The sequence below is a fragment of the Chiloscyllium plagiosum genome, unplaced genomic scaffold, assembly GCF_037043375.1.
Source record: "Chiloscyllium plagiosum isolate Xiang-an unplaced genomic scaffold, Cpla_swu_hap1 HiC_scaffold_48, whole genome shotgun sequence".
Taxonomy (NCBI): domain Eukaryota; kingdom Metazoa; phylum Chordata; class Chondrichthyes; order Orectolobiformes; family Hemiscylliidae; genus Chiloscyllium; species Chiloscyllium plagiosum.
This window is the reverse complement of record NW_028270186.1, coordinates 50,782,116-50,803,500: the sequence shown is the minus strand read 5'-3', so window position 1 is coordinate 50,803,500 and position 21,385 is coordinate 50,782,116. Positions and strand designations below refer to the sequence as shown.

Here is a 21,385-nt window from a genome sequence, read left to right as displayed (position 1 = left end):
AGTGATGCTGTGATCCCACGAACAAAAAAAACAAATCCAATCGCTATGGTTTCTTGTGAACTCGCTGGTGTTTCATCAAGTTGGATATCTGAGTGAATTGCTTCCCACACTCAGAGCAAGTGAATGGCCTCTCCCCAGTCTGTATTCACTGGAGTACAGTGAGGCTGGATGGTGTACTGAACCCAATCCTACAGTGAGAGCACCTGAATGGTCTCGCACTCGTCTCCTGTGACAGGAAGAGATGATATTCACCATCCCGGGGGATACTGGGTAAAGATACCTCCAAGAGGGATCCAGTGAGAGTTGATTGGGACAAACTGTTCGCATGCATGGTCGAATCAATAATGATGAGGCACCGATGTAAAGGGATTGACAAAGGAAGCGCATGTGACATGAGACAAAACAACTTCATGCAGAAAAAGTTTGTGGTCAGGAACGCACTGCCAAAAAGTGTGGTGAGTCAGTTACAATGAAGAGAATCGAATTGAACAGTTATTGGAGAGGACGAATGGGAAGGTTTATGGGGTTATGGTAAAAAAATGGCATTCAGTGAGGTGATGAGCCAATCAGCCTCCTTTTGTCCTTCTGTGAACATTTAATTCTAAGGAAATATCAGAGCAGGGATTGTGAAGGGGTCAGATTGAGTGACGGTCTCGGTGAACAAAAGTGAGACACAGACACAGAGGGGTGATGGGATGGATTGAATCAAATGTTATCAATTTGCATGGCCCCCAACACTACAGCAGTTTCAAACGGGAATGATCAAGAAAGTGGAATTAGAGCAGCAAATATATCTTAAACATTTATGCAGCTAAAGGGGATGCTGGGTAAAGATACCACAGTTAGTGCTGATTTAATATCAGACACACCAGCCAGGGAGCACATCCTTCCTGTATCTGTCCTATCGAGCTCTTGAAGAATTTTGTTCATTTCAAGTGTTTCTTAGATACTCCAGAGAAGACAGTTTCATGCTCTTCAATCTCTCCTGCCAGGGAAATGCTGTCGTCAGAATTCAAGTCACTGGTGCATGTAACTGGCTGCTTCATGGACTGGAAATGGCAATTGACACTGTAAGGTTACTGTATAAAATATCTTCAACTGTATTGCCAGATTGCCGGACACATGAGGGGCTTTAAGAAAAAAACACAACTTAAGGGCATTGAGTGCCAGAGCACATCCTGTTGTGAGACATCCTGTTCAGGTACAATTTATTGATAAGTGTTAGAATGGACCTGCACTGGCTCCGTAGAAGTGGGCAGAGCATTATAACTGTCATTGGAGCAGGTAATAAATTTCGCATGGGTTAAAACGTTTAAATGATAGAATAGGTGTGGGTTCTTCTGGTAAAGTGTGCAAAGTTATTCAAAATTGTCCTAATTTACTTTTAGAAACAAATGAGAGAAAGGCACATTACTGAGGTCATTACATTAGTCCAAATTTAGAAGTTCAGGAGAACTGAAGGGAGAGCTGATGTTGGGAGGTGTAATAATGATAGGGAAAAATTGCTTTACAGAGAGAGAGGGAGTTCCCAGATGGGAAACTCAGCTTTAACATCACATCAACTGCAGAGTCATCCAATTCCGCAGGTCCTGATCCTTATTAATAAGGAAGGGGAAAGCGACATTCCCAGGCCAGAAAGATCATTCCCATGTTCCACATGTGGTCGAATATTTAACTGGTCATGTGATCTGGGAAGACACCATTATGACGGGACCAGGGCGAGGGTGCAAACATGAGGATTGTGGGAAGGAAATTACCTACCCTCCCAGTGGGACACTCACCGACACTCTCACACTGTGGAGAGGCCGCTCACCTGCCTCATGTACGGGAAAGGGTTTACTCGATCTTACAATCCGCTGAGGCACCAGAGATGGCACAGTGGATTTAGACCCTACACCTGCTCAATGTGTGAGAAAGCATTCATTCAAATCTCCCATCTGCGGAGGCATCAGTGCATTCCCATCGTGGAGAGGTCATTCACCTGCTCAGTGTTTGGGAAAGGATTCACTCAGAGACCTGCTTTAACACCAGCGAGCTCACTTTGGGGAAAGGTCATTCACTTACTCTCAGTGTGTGGGGAGAGATTCACTCAAATGTATCACCTGCTGAGTCCCCAGTTAGCCCACACAGGGCGAGAGGCCATTCAGATGGTCAGTGTGTGAGAGAGGATTCAGTGATTCATCCTGCCCCACTGAGACCCCAGCAAGCGCACGCAGGGGAGACACCATTCAGATGCTCAGTGTGTGAGGGGCGATTCAGTGATTCATCCTGCCCCCTGAGACCCCAGCAAGCCCACACAGGGGATAGGCCATTCAGATGCTCAGTGTATGAGAAGGGATTCAGTGAGTCATCCTGCCCCCTGAGACTCCAGTGAGCCCACACAGGGGGAGAGGCCATTGAGATGGATGTGTGTGAGAGAGAATTCAGTGATTCATCCTGCCCACTGAGTCCCCAGTGAGCTCACAGAGGGGGAGAGGCCATTCAAATGCTCAGTGTGTGGAAGGGATTCAGTGATTCATCCCACCCCCTGAGACCCCAATGGGTTCACACTGGGTATGAAGTGTTCACGTCTGGTATGAAGTGTTCACGTCTTTGGGTGACAAGGGATTTGTTGAGTCTTCAAGACAACTGAAAGTCCAGTAAGTGGTCATCCACCTGCTCCGTGTGGGTTAGAGTTCACACATCACTGCGGGACTCTGATTCTGACGTTACTGTTCATCAGAGTCAGGACTGGACCTTGTTCATGATGACACTGCTGGAGTACTGATGTTGTGGTTGTTAATCACATTAACTGGCTGGAGTTGACAGAATTTATATTGACACCTTCTGAACCTCAGGGTTTCTCTATGGGCAGTAAGTCTCCACAAACAGCAATGTGACAATAAGCAATGATCATCTGTTTTGATTTAAATTATGATCATAGCACTGCTGTTTCACAGTACCACGTACAAGGTTGGAGACCAGCCTTCGTCAATGTGGAGTTCCCACATTCTCCCCATGATAATGTGGTCCCCTCCAGGTGTTTGGGTACCTCCCACAGCCCAAAGATGTGCAGGTTAGACAGTCCAGTCATGCTGAATTGTCCACAGTGTCCAGGATTGTGCAGACTAGGTGGACCAGTCATGGGAAATTAGGTGTTACAGGGATGGAGTGCTCTGGGCGTGATGTTTTTAAGATGGTTGGTGGGATTTGATGGGCCAATGCTCTCCTTCCACACTGTCGGGATTGTATTCTATGATTGAGAATAAAGGCTACACAGCAGGGTGTCCTTGGAGAAGGAGCATGTGGTGTGTATCAATGCTCTCGATGCCTTCAGATAGAGGTGGGCACCGCAGGGGATACAGTGCTTTATCTCTGTCGCTGCCCCCTCACCCCCAACTCTACTTTGATTTCGTCCCTTCTCACTCTGTCACTTGTAACGGTTTGCTTTGCCAGTCATGAGCCTTGTTTATAAATATTCAATTGGTTATTGCGGGTTATTAACCAAAAGCAAAATGGGGTAATGATGATTTTGATGGTGGGAAGGTTGCTCAGCTGTGTGTGATAACATTTCTGAGTAGGAGAAATGGGGGAAAAAGAACGCTTCACACCTCACAGAATGAGAACTGAAAAGCAGTTAAATCAAACCAAAGGTTCAGAAAGGGAGGGAATATTTCCCTGGAGTTTGAGTAACTGGAAAGTGATGGTGTCCGGGAATAGACATGATTTTGTTCTAAAGGGCACTTGAAATTTTAAGAACTGTTATGTTCACATAGTTTCAATTCTTTTACTTTTATTTATTGTGGAATAATCTTTAACACAAGGTTTGCAAATTTGTTTTTTTAATGTAAAAGACAAATATTAAATAAAATCCATCAAACCATCCCTCACTGAAAACTGTTGTGGAAGTGCAATCTCCTGGAGAATCCCTGCCTTCTCCTTCCTACCCAGGCTCCATGGCTACATACACACCTGGGAGATAGCAGCAGGAGGCGGCCATTCGGCCTTTCAATCCTGCTCCCCCACTCAATGGGAAACAGCTGACCATCCAGCTCAGCTTCCTGTTCCTGCTGTGTTCCAATCCCCTTTCATGACTTTATCTCGAAGAACTATATCTAAGTCCTCCTTTGGTTACACTGCCTTTTGTTCCAGTGACGTTGCTGTATTACTGTGTCGGTGTAGACGGGGATAATGTGATAGTGCTGCCTCCTGGAGGATGCACTCAGCATCCCTCATCATCTTGCAGTATCATCAACCGGGGTTCAGCAATTAGAGATATAAATCGTTTCCAGGATATGGGCATCACTGGCTCAGCCAGCATTTATTCCCCATTTCTGGTTACCCTTGAGAAGATGGTAGTAAGCTGCTGTCTTGTACCATTCACAGTCCATTTGGTGCAGAGAGACTGACAATGCTGTGAGGAGAGTTTACAAGATTTTGGCCGAGTGATTCTCTATCTTTGGTTCTTCAAATGCTGGTTAACTCAATCTCGATCGGCATATGATTTTGAGATTTCAGTCTGCAAATCTTCACCATCTAGCACCCTGTATAAAGGAATAAGTACAGATTAGAAATTCAGAACAGACAATTCTAGTTGCTCTTGAATATTTTCCCCTTTCTTCCCCAAAAGCTGTAACCAACCAGCCCACTTACTCTCTCCCATCATTCTGACTCTGCTACCCCCTAATGTACACCCTCCCCATTCTCATGGAGTAACTGATAAACAGATCCATGCCACCACTTCCCGTCCCTGGTTAGACTCTGCACCTTTTCTGGGATCACTTCCTTTCCTTTCAGTTGCTGCAAGTTAATAATGTAACAGCAGAATGAAACAAAAGGAAACAGAAAGGGAGGTGGCAGATCCTGGACAGAAGAGGAACCTTCAGTCTGGGAGAATGGGTCAGGTCTTTCTTTGCTTCCTATTAGTTGATTCCCACCATTACAATGAATTGGGGATGGAGAGTGGTCCGACATTGGTGTAGTGACACGTTGACCCCCCAAATAATCAATACTTTCAGCAGATGCATTCCTCCTCCAGCCAATCGCAGTGTGAAAAACTTTCCGCAAAGTATACTTCCCGAAAGCACATGCTCCAAAACCCGCCCACATTCTGTACATGTACAGTGCCGGGGTTTCCCCGCACACGTGTGGTCCCTGCCTCAGGGATTGTGGGAGTTGTAGTCCCCATGAAGCCATTGGAGCCTTGTCTCTGGTAAGTGAATGAAAAGTGTGGACTGGAAGGTGTTGTGTATATGATCCCCATACAGACACACAGAATATATGGACTGTCACTGGGTTTTACTGAGGCATCTGCTTCCACAACCTGATTTTCTGATGTAAGGAATATAGATTCCGCCAGCTGGGGTGTGTGGTGCTTAATAGGAGGAGAGGTCTTTAAGCAGAGGTGGCTCAATGGTTAGCATTGCTGACTCACAGCGTCAGGGACCTGGATTTCATTCCAGCCTTAGACGACTGTGTGGAGTTTACACGTTCTCCCCGTGTTTGTGCGGGTTTCCTCTGGGTGCTCCAGTTTCATCTCTCAGTCCAAAGATGTGCAGATTCAGTGGATTGGCCATGCTAAATTCCCACAGTATCCCTGCCTGTGCAGGTAAAGCCATTAACCATGGGAAATACAGGGAATGGGTGTGTCTGAATGCGATGCTCATTATAGGGTTGGTGTGGACTCCATGGTCGAGTACCCTGTTTCTGCACTGTAGAGATTCTATTCTATTCTCATGAAGAAGAACGTACTTATCTCAATGTGCTGTGAATCTGTGGAATTCCCTATTCAAAATGCAGTGGATGCCAGGACAATGAGTAAATTTACTGAAGAGATCCAGATGTAAAATTTGCAATGAGTTGAAGGGTGAGAGAGGGAGCAGATGGGAAAATTCAGCTGAGACCAAGGTGAGCTCAATCATCATGGTATCAAATGGTGGAGCTGGTTCGAAGGGCAGCATTGCCTCTCCTGTGCCCAGTGCTTATCTTCTTACGGTAATAACTGGAAAGCTGAATCCAAAACTCACCACCTTCACCAAAGGACATTTTCGGAAAATGCAGGATAGTCAGATGGATTCGTGTTCCAAACTTAGTGCAAACGCATGTAGGAGAAAATGATTTTGCAATGTTAAACTGAGGGGAGTTAAAAATCACACAACGACAGATTCTAGTCCAACAGATTTAATTGGATCATGATGAAGGAGCAACGCTCCGAAATCAAGTGCGCTTCCAATTAAACCTGAGGGACTATAACCTGGTGTTGAGATTTTTAACTTTGCACACCCCAATCCAACATCGGTATCTCCAAATCATGTAAACTGAGGGGCGACAGTGATTTATGGTTTTCGACAGTGTAGGACATTCACACCGTCCAGAATACTCTGTTGTGAATATCTATCCTGTACTTTATTATAAAGCCAAGGTCTCTGACAATGAATACCAAAACACCCAGGTATCATCGCCTCACCTCGTAATCTGATAAAAGACTTGTGATAAGTATGGTTGAATTTAGAATACAGTTTGAAAGCGGGAAGATTAAATCAAATCCTAAGATCCAGTGCTTAAACAAAGGAGACTACAATAGGATGAGGCAGGAGTTGGCTAATGTAGACTTGAAGCAAAGACTTTAGGGTGGGAGAGTTGACAGACAGTGGAGGAATATCAAAGAATTTTTTCAAACTGCTCAGCCAAAGTATATATCAGTGAAACGGAAGGACTGTAGGAAAAGGAGTAATCTGCCGTGGGTGGCTAAGGAAATAAGGGAGTCTATCAAATTGAAATTGAAAGCATACAAATTGGCAAAGACCAAGGAGAAACTAGGAGATTAGAAAAACTTTAAAGATCAACAGAAAGCTGGATGGGATTGGGGGAGAAAAGCGATTAGTAGCTATCCCCAGGGCCAGAATAGCAGTTTACACTGCTAGAGGGGAACATGTTGTGTGGGGAACATATGGCCTCTGTAATTGTTGAAGCACTTAACCGTTACCATAGAGATAATCCTGATCAAGTTAAAACTCACAGCACACTCCAAAAGCTTGTACTTTCAAATAAACCTGTTGGACTATAACCTGGTGTTATGTGGTTTTTAACTTTACGCACCCCCCTCCAACACCGGCTCTTCCACATCAGAATCCTGACAGACAGCCCCACTGAAACTGAAGTGCCTGTCAGATACCTGACTGAGCCACAGGGGCGTGGGGGAGTGGTATGTGGTTTAACCACACAGTGCTGGGCTGAACTCAACTTTTTAACTGCCAGTTCCATGGAGATAATATTGAGACACAGCATCCATTCAAAACCAAAAACCACAAAGATATAAGAATGGGAGCGGCACATTGGACAGGCGGGGAGTTACCTGATGCTGCCTGGAGGTGTTCTGCATGTACGCTATCCAGGTAACTGCTATGTCCCATCAATAAAGACTCAAAGAAGACCTCTCAGAATTCTGTGCCCAGTTATTGCTATCCAGCAGGGTTCAGGAAGTCTTCACAGCAGTCAGTCGTCACAGTGAAGAACACGAAGAAGATGCCAGTAATTGATAAAGAAACTGAGGAAGGTGAGGAACAAGAAACAACCATCATCATGAAAGTGTTAGAGCTGGGCAAGTTAATGGAGCTAAAGGTGGACAAGTCTCGACGCTCGGATGGAATACATCCCAGGGTGCTATGAGAGATAGCGTGAGAAATAGTAAATATACTTGGAGTCAATGTCCTACAGCAGAGACATGCCCTTTGGCCCAAACTGGCCCATGCCGACCAGAATGTCCATCCACGCTAACCCCATTTCCTTGCACTTGACCCATCTGCTTCTGACCCTTTACTATCCATGTATTTGTCCAAATGCCTTTTACCTCAACCACTTCCACTGGCATCTCATTCCATATATATATATCACCCTCTGTGTAGAACTGTTGACCCTCAGGTTCCCTTTCACAATTTCTCCTCCGACCTTAAACTGATGCCCTCACTCCTTGATTCCCTGGGAAAGAGACGGAGTGCATTCACCTTACCCAAGCCTCTCATGGTCTTATATACTTCCAGAAAAGATCACCCTCTGTTTCCACTGCTCTGAACAAAAAAAGAAAAAAATCCTCGCTTGTCCAACCTCTCCCTATAATTTAGACCCCTGAGTCATGCCAAAAATTCTTGTAAATTTCTTATGCACTTTTTCCAGTTAATAACTGAAACCTACACTGCACTCATCACATTTCCAGTGTTTCCCCATGGCACTGGAACCGACGTGACAACGTCAATGGATTACAAGCCATGATCGATAATTAACCTCTTTACGACAATCCTGTTTTCATAGCATTTTCCATGGTGCAGGCATCCTTGTGTCTTTCTGGTTGCATGGTTAATTAAAAATTTGTCCTCACACAAAACAAATCTATAGCTTAATTGTTCCTGGGAAATGTGCCATGTTTCTTCAGACTTTTAACAACAAATGAACTCTCTCTGCACAGTCACCACACTAACATGGACTTGGCTGTGTCTCAGTAATGTTTCCAGTCACACTGACATTTGAAATATTCGCCCATGGACAGAATACACACCTTTCCTTCCATATGAAAAGGCCAATGATATTCAGATCGGCACGGATCAAGTGACTATCATAACGGAACGTAAAGTTCAATTTGAATTTCTCATCCACAAATTCGCCATTTCAGAACCCTACAACAGAGAAATCAAGTCACCACCGTTAACACAAGATGGAAATTCATAAGACAGTGATAGTATTAAATTGTAGTTTCATTTGTTCCCCCAAAGCTTTCAATCTCAGTCTCACAATTGCTCTTTTCTATGAACTGAAATCCAAACCAATCTCCTCACCCTTTTCCTCCACACCCAATTCTCACACACTCTCTCTTCTGTTTGAAATCAGCTTCCTAGCTCCTGCCTGCAGACTAAGAACCAAAAAAAGGTCTCCTCCAACAATCCAAATATGCGCAGGTCAAGTGAATTGGCCATGCAAAATTGCCATAGCGTTAGGTGCACTAGTCAGAGGGAAATAGGTCTGGGTGAGTTACTCTTCTGAAGGTTGGTGTGTACTGGTTGGGCCGAAGGGCCTTTTTCAACACTGGAGGAAATATAATCTAATCAAATCAATGAGTCTGACTCGGAGCCTCCTGGATGTTGGTGAATCCTTCCCCCACCTCCCAGGTTTCCTGCCTGGTCAGAACCAAACTGATGTTTTTGCCCCAATCTGGAACATTTTATTTATTTCCCCCCACACGGACCCTCTGATGAGAACCATCCTGCACACACTGGCCAAGTCATATCTGATTGAACTAGATGAACCAAATTAGAACTTTAATTGCAGGACCATCTGTGTTCCTCTCCATAACATTCCTGAATCTTCACACGAGTTCTGATAACTTTCTGCAAAATGCTCCCCCCACTGATAGCTGACCACTTGTCACGATATCAGGGGCAGGGGCCATTTCCCTGGGTCCTGTTCCCAGAGGAAGGAAACTGCGAATGACAGATTAATCCCACACACGCATAGCCTCCCTCCTGGTCCTGACCAGCCTTGCACATACACCAACAATTGGCCAGAACTGCGCCCGTGCACTGGTCTCCCCTCCGACAGCACATGCTCCAGGTCACACACGAAGCTGGATGATTGACAGCAGCTGCTGCCCAATAGGGTGGAGGGGGCAGGGCTGGAGATTGTAAACAATGAATGAATGTGGAGGACACTGGGGGATGGACAGGTCAGTGAGGGACAGGATCAGTGCAGCAGCAGGAGGGGACCCTGAACAAACTGAGAAATGGGAGAGTCTGACAGGAGAGAAACTACAGGAAGGTTCTGTTTGGAGGCTCAGGCAGGGACAGCAGGAAGACAATATGGCCTGGTGGCTTGGGCACGTTTTCCAATCAGCCTTTTCAAAGATGCTGTTACTCAACTCTGAGCCCGATCCTCCTGGTTCAGAGGAAAGGACACTACCACCAATTCTTGGTGGGCTAGTGGAAAGAAGGGAAGATTTCCTCAATCTCTCTCACAAGGGAACTCCATGAGCTCCTCCCACTTACTGTCTATGATGGCGATGGAAACAGAGCAGATGGGAGCGGGGTTCGGGATATAGGGACTGCCTTTCAAATGGAACTTACCTGTGTCGGTTATATTAACATGACTCAATACACAGTCACCAACACAAACCTGGTGTACGTGAACTTTATACAGAATATTAACACTCATAACTGGGTGACACAGATCCCAATGTACAGAGTTAAGTCCTAGATATTAATAACGGCTTTGTGTATGAGAAATCACGTCTCATGAACTTGAGTCAATTTTTTTGAAGTAACAAAGAGGATTCATGAGGGCAAAGCAGTGGAAATGATCTACATGGACTTCAGTAAGGCGTTCGACAAGGTTCTCCATGGGAGACTGGTTAGCAAGGTTGATCTCATAGAATACAGAGATAACTAGCCATTTGGATACAAAACTGGCTCAAAGATAGAAGACAGAGCGTGGTGGTGGAAGGTTGCTTTTCAAATTGGAGACCTGTGACCAGTGGGGTGTCACAAAGTATCAGTACTGGATCCACTAATTTTCATAATTTATATCAATGATTTGGATGTGAATATAGGAAGTATTGTTAGTAAGATGACACCAAAATTGGAGGTGCAGTGGACAGTGAAGAGGATTACCTCAGATTACAACGGGATCTTGATCAGATGGTTGAATGTGCTGAGGACTGGCAGATGGAGTTTAATTTAGATAAATGTGAGGTGCTGCATTTTGGGAAAGCAAATATTAGCGGGATGTATACACTTACTGATAAGGTCCTCGGGAGTGCTGCTGAACAAAGAGACCTTGGAATGCAGGTTAATAGCTCCTTGAAAGCAGAATCGCAGGTAGATAGGATAGTGAAGAATGTGTTTAGTATGCTTTCCTTTATTGGTCAGAGCACTGAGTGTAGGATTTGGGAGGTCATATTGCGGCTGTACAGGGACATTGGTTAGGTAACGCTTGGAATATTGCGTGCAATTCTGATCTCCTTCCTATCAAAACAATATTGTGAAAGTTGAAAGTGGCCAGAATAGTATTACAAGCACATTGTCAGGTTTGGAGGATTTGAGCTACAGGGAGAAGACAAATATATTGTTTTCCCTGGCGCGTCAGATGCTGATGGGTGACCTTATAGAGGTTTATAAAATCAGTAGGGGCATGGATAGGGTAAATATACAAGGTCTTTTCCCTGCGGTGGGGAGGAGGCACGATGGGAGGTGGGAGACAGAGGGGGGAGACGGAGATGGGAGGGTGACCGTTATTTTGTAGATCTACAACACAACCCTGTTCCTGTTTTCTCCGCATCCCTTTCAATCCCTCTGAAGGGCTCAGAACAAGTTTACAGTCCCTGGAAGGTAGAGTTTCAGGGTGATCAAGTGCTGAAGGTTGCATTTGGGACGCTGACTTTTATTGGTCTGTGCACTTATCAATAAATGGACCTGAGTTCAATTCCACTGTCCTGGATTCATGTCTGTGGCCACAGACGCGCCTGTCACTGACCCTGACTACTGCATCCCCTGTCACTACAGCTCTGCCATTCTCCTTCCTCCCGTTCTGTGCAGCGGAGCTATCTGTGGTGTCATGTCATCATCTGTTGCTGATTTCCCATGAGAGTCCACCCCCATTATAAAATCCCAAGCGGTGCACAATATCTGTTTGAGAAGCGGAGCGATCAGTGGAGAGTCCTGCACTTCCTTCCTGAGCCTCTTACTTGATCTGATGGTCATCCATTCCCTTTCTGCCTGTGTAACCCTCACCTGCAGTCTGACGAACTCACTAAACGTGCTCTCCATAACATTCTCAGTATTGCTCCTCAGTGAGTCCACTCTCAGCTCCAGGTCTGAAAAGCAATTTCCCAGCAGTTGCAGACGGGCAGTCTTCCTGCACACATTGCCGTCACGGACACAGGAAGTGTCCCTTATTTCCCACATTGTGCAAGAGGAGCACACCACTGGTCTGAGGTCTCCGATCACAATGTCTCTCTCGTTTCAGTTAGTTACTCCCATTAGGAGAATTTAAATGTGCTAGTAACCTTCCTTCTCTTCAAACATTTCCATTATAATCAAAAGTCCCGATGTTTACTTAAGCTGATATTTTATACTTTAAAAACTGTTTTTAAAAAAAACTCAGCAGGTATCGCTTACAACTTGGCTGTTCCCATTGGGACCATGTCAATTTCTGAATGGCCTGCACTAAGACTGAAGCTGTAGTTCACATTCTCCCTGTCTCACCTCGCTCTGTTTGCAACCAACTCCAAAACACTCTCATTGAGCCAATCAGCACCCACAGTGCATCCCTATCATTTTCATTGTCTACTCCCACCTCCACTGCCCCAACCTCCAATGCATCTCAATGGGAGCTCAGGAACAGCATCTCATCTCTCAATTCAACCCTTTGTAATCCCAGAGTCAACAAGGACTTCAGCATTTTCTGAATGAACAGACAGTTGTCAGAACCTGGAACGTTCCACCTGAAATGTGCTGGAATTTGAGTCCATAAGGAATTATAATGAGAAGTTTGCAGGAATTGAAAATAAGGAGTTTACAGGTTAACATCATGAAGTGGGTGATTGGGTCTAAATCTGAGTGTTCTTACAAAGAGATGAGGTGTAATTTGGATAACTCTGTGCTCCCTCTCAGGCCAATAACTCCTTCCACAGCTGCAGGGCCCAGAATTGAACACAAACCCCAAGGGTGATCCAACCACAAATTTGAACATCTTTCTGCTTTTTGCTTGAAATATAAACCAGATAATTTCCCACAGACAGAACAGACACACCTTTCTCCTTCCACAGTTAAATGTCAATGGTATTCAGATCCTGGTTACCCTGTTATGAATAGAAAATTGCTTTTGAGATCCCTGTCTCAATTATTCTCAATTAATATCCTATAAAATGAATTGACGAAACAAAACTCACAGTCAGTGCAGGCTGAACAGTAAAGACAAATATTTCTCTTGGTATGTGTTTGATGTGTAAATGCTCCTCTTTCAATCACCCCGCCCCCACCCAGGAAGAGGACATGTCCATGTGCCTCACTGTACCTTGCCCCCAATAAAGATGGTGGCCATAACCCAGGACATATCACCACCTGAGGGCCACAGCCATTTTCCCATTTGCTGTAAACGTGGGACCAAGAGTTTCTAATTCAGGCCTAACTACATGTACAAAGTGTAATTAAACCCTCCCAGTCTAAACCGGATCCAACTCCCCTTTCCCGTTTCCTCCTCCTGCACACACCAAGGGTCTTTCTAGGTCCAGTGACCCTTCCTCAGAACTGACGGCAGCTGGGAAAATTAGAATCACTACAGTGTGATAACAGGTCATTCGGCCCAACAAGTCCACACCCACCCTCTGAAGAGTTTCTCAACCAAACCCATTCCCTGACCCTATTATTCTACATTTCCCCTGACAAATGCACCTAACCTATACATCCCTGAACACTACGGGAAATTTAGCTGGGCCAATGCACCTAACCTGCATATCTTTGGAGATAGGGTTTAAAGAGAAAATAATAGGTGGGGATGGAGCCCAAAAGAGTCAGTAACATTTGGAAAGACAAAGGAGTGGATAACAATCTGGCTGGGAGGGTGCATAGTTCTTAATGTTGGGGACAGGAACCTGTGTCTGGCAGCATCTCAGTGGAGGTGCTGGAAATGGCAGCTGATGATCTATATTCTGCTGCAAAACAGATCCTGAACTTCCCGTTGCGTGTCACTTTAACACACGAGTCTGTTGCCTGGCCAACATCTCTGTCTCATGCCTACTGCAGTGTTCCAGTGAAGATTGATGCAAGCTGGCAGAACACTCCAGAAACCTACTAAAACACCCCGTATTTCAAGGAGTGCAATTTCCCCTCCCATGTGGTCAACAATACTCTCCAGTGTATCTCCACCACTTGCCACACCTCTGCCATTGAACCACACCTCTCCAACTGCAGCAGGTATAGAACCCCCCCCCAGTTCTCACCTTCCACCCAGGTACAATGCATCATCCTCCGCCATTTCCACTACCTACAATCAGATCCCACCAGAGTTTTATTTCCCTCTCCATTCCTTTCAGCATTCCACAGAGACCATTCCCTGTGAATTCCAAGTCAGATCCATGCTCCCCAACAACCCCACTCCCAGCCCCTACACTTGCCAATGCAAGAGGTGTAAAACCTGTGCCCACACCTCCTCCCTCACCTCCAAAGGAACTTTCCAAATCCAGCAGAAATTTTCCTGCACATCCAAACACCTCACCTATTACGGCCTTTGCTTTCGATGTGGTCTCCTGTCCACTGGGGAGTCAGGACACCAACTTGCGGAATGTTTCAGGGAACATTTCTGCGATGCATGCACCAACAAACCCCACCATCCTGTGGCCGACCACTTCAACTTTCCCACCCACTCCACCAAGGACATGCAAGTCCTGGGCCACCTCCACCACCAAATCACAGCCACCCGACGCCTGGAGGAAGAAAACCTCATCTTCCACATTGGGACCCTTTAACCACAGAATCAAGGTTTCCTCATCTCCCCTCCCTTGCCTTATCCCAGATCCAACCCTCCAACTCGACACCACAGTCTTGAACTGTCCCACCTGTCCAGCTTCCTTTCCAATTATCCACTCCACCCTCTCTCCATTACCGTCCACCTACATCTACCAATTGCCTTCCTAGCTCCCTTCCCACCAACCACACATATCCCTCTATTTATCTCTCAGCCCTCTTACTACTCCCACTACCCCACCAATCCCGGTATTCCTGATTAAAGGAATATGCCCGAAATGTCCATTCTCTTGCTCCTGAGATGCTGCCTGACCTGCTGTGCTTTTCCAGCGCCACATGTTAACGCCAGCTGGAAGAACAACAACTCATCTTCTACTTGGGGACCCTGCACCCCTCTAGCCCCAGTATCAAATTCAATAATTTTAGGTTCTGAACTCTCCAATGTCCTTGCACCCTAGCCTTTTACCCCACATACCAGGCCTTGTTATCACATAGCCTACCATTACACATTACCTATGGTTTGCCACTAACAGTCCCCATTAACAGCTGTTCACCCTCCACCAGCCAAATCATTATCCACTCCTTTGTCCAACTGCTCCAATCTCTTTGGACTCTATCAGCACCTATCATTTACTCCTTAACCCCTACCTTCTGCATATAAACTGACATTTCTTTTCAGTAACATCAGTTCTGAGGAAGGGTCAGCGGATCCAAAACATTAACTCTGATTTCTCTTCACAGATGCTGCCAGACCTGCTGAGCTTTTCCAGTACCTTTTGGTTACTGTGAGAGATTTACAGCATCTGCAGTTCTTTTGGTTCTAATTTACAAGGAATTTCTAATTCAGGTCTAGCAGCCTAAAACCGTGCGTTTATAAACCCTCCCAGTCCACAATAGCTCCATTTCTTCCTCAGACTTTGCAGTCTCTCCCACTCTCTTCACACTTACTAGGTCCCCCTCCCCGTGACACTGCGCCTGCACAGCTCATGGCCACATGTTGGCCTGCTGGACCCACCCCAATTCACTCCCATTGGCTGGAGGATCACGCCAATTCTCCTATTGGTCTGAAGCTGCTGACAATCACCCAGGCCCCATTGTGACATGAGTGGGCTCCTCCCAAAAGCATCGGATGCTGAGGGGTGACCTCAGAGTTTTATAAAATCCTGAGGAGTGTGGATGGGAAAAATAGACAAGGTCTTTTCCCTGGGGTTGGGGAGTCTAGAACGAGAGGGTGTGGGTTTAAGGTGAGAGGGAAAAAAATTAAAAGGGACCCTAGAGGCAACTTTTTTCACACCGAGATTGGTGCAAGTATGGAATCTTCTGTTCAGGGAAATGGTGGAGGCTTGTACAATTACACCATTTGGCATCTGGATGGGTATGTGAATAGGAAGGGTGTAGAGGGATATGTGCCAAGTGTTGGCAAATGGGACTAGATTAAGATGGGATATGTGGTCGGTATGGACCAGTTCGACCAAAGGATCTAATTCCATGCTGTATGTCTCTATGACTCAGCCCTGGGATGAGCTTCATTATTCACGATGAATGGGGCAGTAACACAGAGCACAGGGGTTTGGGGCTATTCAGCCCATTGGGGCTGTACTCTCTCCCTCTGAGATGGTGCCAGTCTATCCAAACTCACCTCCCATTTGTCTGTAGCCCTCCAAATCCTTCCTTTAAAAACATAAATTCCAAATTTGTTTTGACAAGAACTACTGAATGTGCATCCAGCTCTTGGTCAAACCGTTCCAGATGATCAGAACTTAGTAAGTAAAATAATCTTCACATTTTTAAACTGCATTATTTGCCAGTTACCTGAAGGTAGTTACTAAAAATTGTGACGTTAATAATTTCTCCCTGTCTCTCTGTAAATTAAATATCCTGGAAACAAATCTGCTCCTGGTCAAAATCACTGCCTAACCTTCTCAGCTCCAAAGAGAATTATCTGATCTTCTGCTAACTCTCCATAAAAGTGAAGCCCATCTTAATTTTAGTTGTGCCATAAAGATGTACAGCAGAGAAACAGACCCCTTCGATCCAACTTGTCCATGCTGACCAGATATCCTAAGTTAATCTCATCCCATATGCCAGCACTTGGCCTATATCCTTCTAAAAGTTTGCTAATCACATACAACATCTCAAAGGCATAATTGGGTGAATGTACCAGCCTCCACACTTCCTCTGGCAGCTCATTCCATAAACATAGCATGTTCAGCTAGAAATATTACTCCTTACATCCCTTTTAAATCTTTTCCCTCACACGTGAAGCCTGTGCCCCCATGCTTTGGACTCACATATCCTGGAATAAGACCCTGGGATTTCACCCTATCCATGCCCCTCACAATTGTATCCGATGCTCCAGGGAAAACAGACCCAGCCTATTCAGCCTCTATATATATTGTTCAAACCCTCAACTCTGGCAATATCTTTGCGGATCTTTTCTGAACCCTTTCAAGTTTCACAATATCATTCCGATAGCAGAGAGACCAGGACTGAAAGCAGAATTCCAGAAGTGGCTGAATCAATGTGCTGTGCAGCCGCAAAATGGCGTCCCAACTCCACTACTCAATGCACTGACCAGTAAAGGCAAGTACACCTAACACCTTCTTCACTACCCTGCCTATGATTCCACTTTCAAGGAACTATGAACCTGCACTCCAAGGTGTCTTTATTCAGCAACATTCCCCAGGACCTTCCCATTAAGTGTATAATTCCTGCCCTCATTTGCTTTTCCAAAATGGAGCACCTCACATTTATCTGAAATAAACTTGATCTGACAATCCTCAGCCCATTTGATTGAAGTCCCATTATACTCTGAGGTAACCTTCTTCGCTGTCCAGTGCACCTCCAATTTTGATGTCTACTGTAAACCCACTAACTATACCTCATATATTCACATAGAAATCACTGATATAAATGATGAAAAGCAGTGGATCCAGCACCGATCCTTACACCATATTGCTCATCATAGGCCTCCAATCCGAAGAGCACTACCTTCCGTCTCCAACCTTCCAGCCAATTTGTATCCAAATAGCTGGTTCTCTCTGCATCCCATGGTGTCTAAGTTGCTGACCAGTCGGTCATGTGGAACCTTTTTGAATGACGTTCTGAAGTCCAAGTTAGTGATTTATGTACAAAGCTATGCTAACTGTCCCTAATCACTTCTTGCCTTTCCAATTATATATAAACCTGTCCTTTAGAATTCCTTCCAACACCTTGTCTGCCACTAATCTCAGGCTCACCATTGTATTGGCCTTTCCTCATCATCTTTCTCAAATGATGGCGCCTGTCTTGCAGCACCTCACCTGTGGCTATCGGTGATAGAAATATCTCAGTGAGGGCCCGGCAATCACTTCCCTAACTTCCCACAAAGATTTGGGATATACCTGATCAGGTGCCATAGATTTACTTAGCTTTATGTATCAGACACCCAGTACAACCTCCTCTGTAATATGGACAGTTGTCAAGTTATCACTATTTATTTCTCCAAAGTCTCTAGCTTCCATATCCTCTTTCAGTAAAAGCTGACATGAAATCCTCAGATAGTATCTCTCCCACCTTCTGTGGTTCCACAAACAGCCTGGTTGATCTTTGAGGGTCCATATTCTCTGCCTGGTTACTCTTTTGTCCTTCGTGTTTTGTAGAATCTCTTTGGATTGTCCTTAAACCTCTTTCCCCCCAAAGCTATCTCATGTATCGTTTTTGCCCTCCTGTTTTCCCTCAAGTACACTCCTACTGCACCGAAACTCCGAGGGATTCACTCAAACCCATCTGTCTGTATCTGCCATATCCCTCCTTCATCTTTTTGACCAGACCCTCAATTTCTGTAGACACACAGCATTCTCTATACCTACCAAACTTGGCAATAACAGGAACATACTGTCTATGTTCTCTTGTTGTCTCATTTTCACAGGCCTATGGAGGCAATCGCAGATGAGGACATGGAAAGAGTCATTCTCAATAAAGAGGTAGTGTTGTGAAAGATAACAGCCCAAAAGTACATGGGTCTCCTGGCCATGATGGAATGCATCCCAGAGGACTAAAAGAGATGGTGAAGGGTCTATTGATCTTCCTTGCTAGAGGGATGGTTATGCTGCAGCTGTACAGGGTGATGGTGAAGCCACACCTGGAGTACTAAGTACAGGTTTGATCTCCTTACTTCAGGAGGGGGTCAGCCGAGAGAGCATAGCGTCAAAATAAGGGGGTATCTGATTTAGGACAGAGTTGAGGAGGAACTTCTTCAGCTAAAGGGTTATGAATCTGTGGATTTCCCTGCTGAGTGCAGCCGTTAACATTATAAACTTGAATGCCTTTAAGGCAAAATGTAGATTTGCCAACAGGGAATGAATTAAGGGTTATGGTGAGGAAGCAGGAAAGTGGAGCTGAGGACATGAAAAGCTCAGCCCTGACCTAATTGAATGGCAGTGCAGGCTTGAGGGACCAGATGGCCTACTCCTGCTACTATTCCTTCTGTTCTTATGTTCCCACTTTCCAGCCGTCCCTTTACCTGGGGGTTGCAAAGAAATATTGAAAGTTCTCGCTTTGTACCGTCAAAATTCACCTTTGTCCAACTTCGAACACCAACTTTTAGATCTGGTCTATTATTTTCTACAACTATTTTAAAATTAGTAGAATTATCGTCAGAGAATCCCAAGTGTGGAAGCAGGCCATTCGGCCCATCACATCCAGACTGACCCTCTGAGCCTCCTATCTTACCCCTGTAACGTTGCATTTCACATGGCCAATCCTCCTAGCCTGCACACCCCTGGACACTCTAGGCAATTTCCCATGGCTAATCCCCCCAAACTGCACATCCGTGAACAATATGGGCAATTCAGCCTGGATTATCCACCCAATGTGCACATCTTTGGACTGTAGGAGGAAATCAGAGCACCCGGACGAAACCCACACAGACAACCTCAATAAGGTGATCATCCTGTTCCTATTTCCCAGTTCCACCCAAGTAAGTTCACCGGGCGAACTCTCATGAATATCCTCCCTAAGCACAACAATAGTGTTATCCCGAATCAAAAACATTATTCCACCTTCTCTCTTATTCCCCCTTTCTATCCTTCCTCTTACATCTATTCCCTGGAACATTAAGCTACCTGTCCTGTCCAACCTAAGCCACGTTTCTGTAATACCCACTTTCTCCCAGTCCCATGTTCAAAACCATATCTTAAACTCATCTGCTTTCCCTGTCAAACCTCTTGCATTGAAATAAATGCAGTGCAGTGCTATCAAAAGGACAGACTGATGGGCAAAGTGGGTAAGATGGCCCTGTTGGTGAGGGATGACGTTCAGTCCCTTGCGAATGGGGAGACACAGAATCAGGTGATGTAGAGTGGCTAATGATGAGATTAGATTACATTACAGTGTGGAAACAGGCCCTTCGGCCCAACAAGTCCACACAGACCCGCCGAAGCGCAACCACTCAGACCTAACACTACGGGCAATTTAGCATGGCCAATTCACGTGACTGTGGGAGGAAACCGGAGCATCCGGAGAAAACCCACGCAGATACAGGGAGAATGTGCAAACTCCACACAATCAGTTGCCTGAGGCGGGATTTGAACCCGGGTCTCTGGCGCTGTGAGGCAGCAGTGCTAACTGCTGTGCCACTGTGCCGCCTTAATGTTGTCTCACTTATCAAGAAAGGTGGGAGAGAGAAAACAAGGAATTATAGACCAGTTAACCTGATGTCAGTGGTGAGAAAGATGCTGTAGTCAATTATAAAAGATTAAGTTACAGCTCATTTGGATAGCAGTAATAGGATTCGTCAGAGTCAGCATGGATTTACAAAGGGGAATATACTGACTTGGATTGAAAATTGGCTGGCTGACAGCAAGCAAACAGTAGTGATAAACGCTTCCTTTCGGAATGGCAGGCAGTGACTAGTGGGGTAGCACAAGGTTTGGTGCTGTTTACTATATACATTAATAATATAAATGAACATATTAAAAGTAAAATTAGCAAATTTGCTGATGACACAAAGCTGATGGCAGGGTAAAATGTGAGGAGGATGTTATGAGAATACAGGTTAACTTGGACAGGCTAGGTGAGTGGACGGGTGCAAAGCAAATGCAGTTTAATGTGAATAACTGTGTGGTTATCCACTTTGGAGGTAAGAACAGGAAGGCAAATTACTATCGAAAAGCAGTCAAGTTTGGTAAAGTGGAAGTACAACGAGATCTAGGTATTCTTGTACATCAGTCAATGAAAGCAAGCATGCAGGTACAGCAGGTAGTGAAGAAAGCTCACTGCATGCTGGCCCTCATAACAAGAGGAATTGAGTATAGGAGCAAAGAGGTCCTTCTGCAGCTGTACAGGGCCCTGGTAAGACCGCACCTGGAGTATTGTGTGCAGTTTTAGTCTCCACATTTGAGGAAGAGCATTGTGGCTATTGAGGGAGTGTTGGGTAGGTTCACGAGGTCAATTCCCGGAATGGCGGAATGATCATATGTTGAAAGATTGGAGCGACTGAGCTTGTATACACTTGAGTTTAGGAGAATGAGAGGGGATCTGATTGAGACCTCCAAGATTATTAAAGAGTTGGACACTCTGGGGACAGGAAGCATGCTTCCAGAACCAGAGGACACAGTTTAAAATTAAGGGAGAGGCCATTTAGAACAGAGTTGAGGAGAAACGTCTTCACCCAGAGAGTAGTGGCCACATGGAATGCTCTGATCCAGAAGGCAGTGGAGGCCAAGTCTCTGGATACTTTCAAGAAAGAGATGGATAGAGCTGTTCAAGATAATGGAATCAGGTGTTACAGAAATAAGACAGAAACAGGATACGGATTGTGGATGATCAGCCATGATCATAATGAATGGTGGTGCTGACTCAAAGGGCAGCATGGCCTATTCCTGCACCTATTGCTTATTTTACCTTGTCAGTCCTACCTC

At 45.2% G+C, this 21,385-nt stretch overlaps 1 long non-coding RNA gene across 4 annotated transcripts in view; it reads right to left on the bottom strand.

The window, feature by feature from the left end:
• Window positions 1–3,761: 3,761 nt before the first annotated feature.
• LOC122548094 (uncharacterized) overlaps window positions 3,762–21,385 on the bottom strand; it is a 28,630-nt gene continuing 11,006 nt past the window's right edge. For all 4 annotated transcript variants that reach the window (XR_015754785.1, XR_015754786.1, XR_015754784.1 and 1 more), the window contains 3 exons: window positions 8,531–8,648; window positions 7,334–7,525; window positions 3,762–4,523 (listed from right to left, as the gene is read on the bottom strand). This is a non-coding gene — a long non-coding RNA (uncharacterized LOC122548094). The remainder of the gene's footprint in view (window positions 4,524–7,333; window positions 7,526–8,530; window positions 8,649–21,385) is intronic.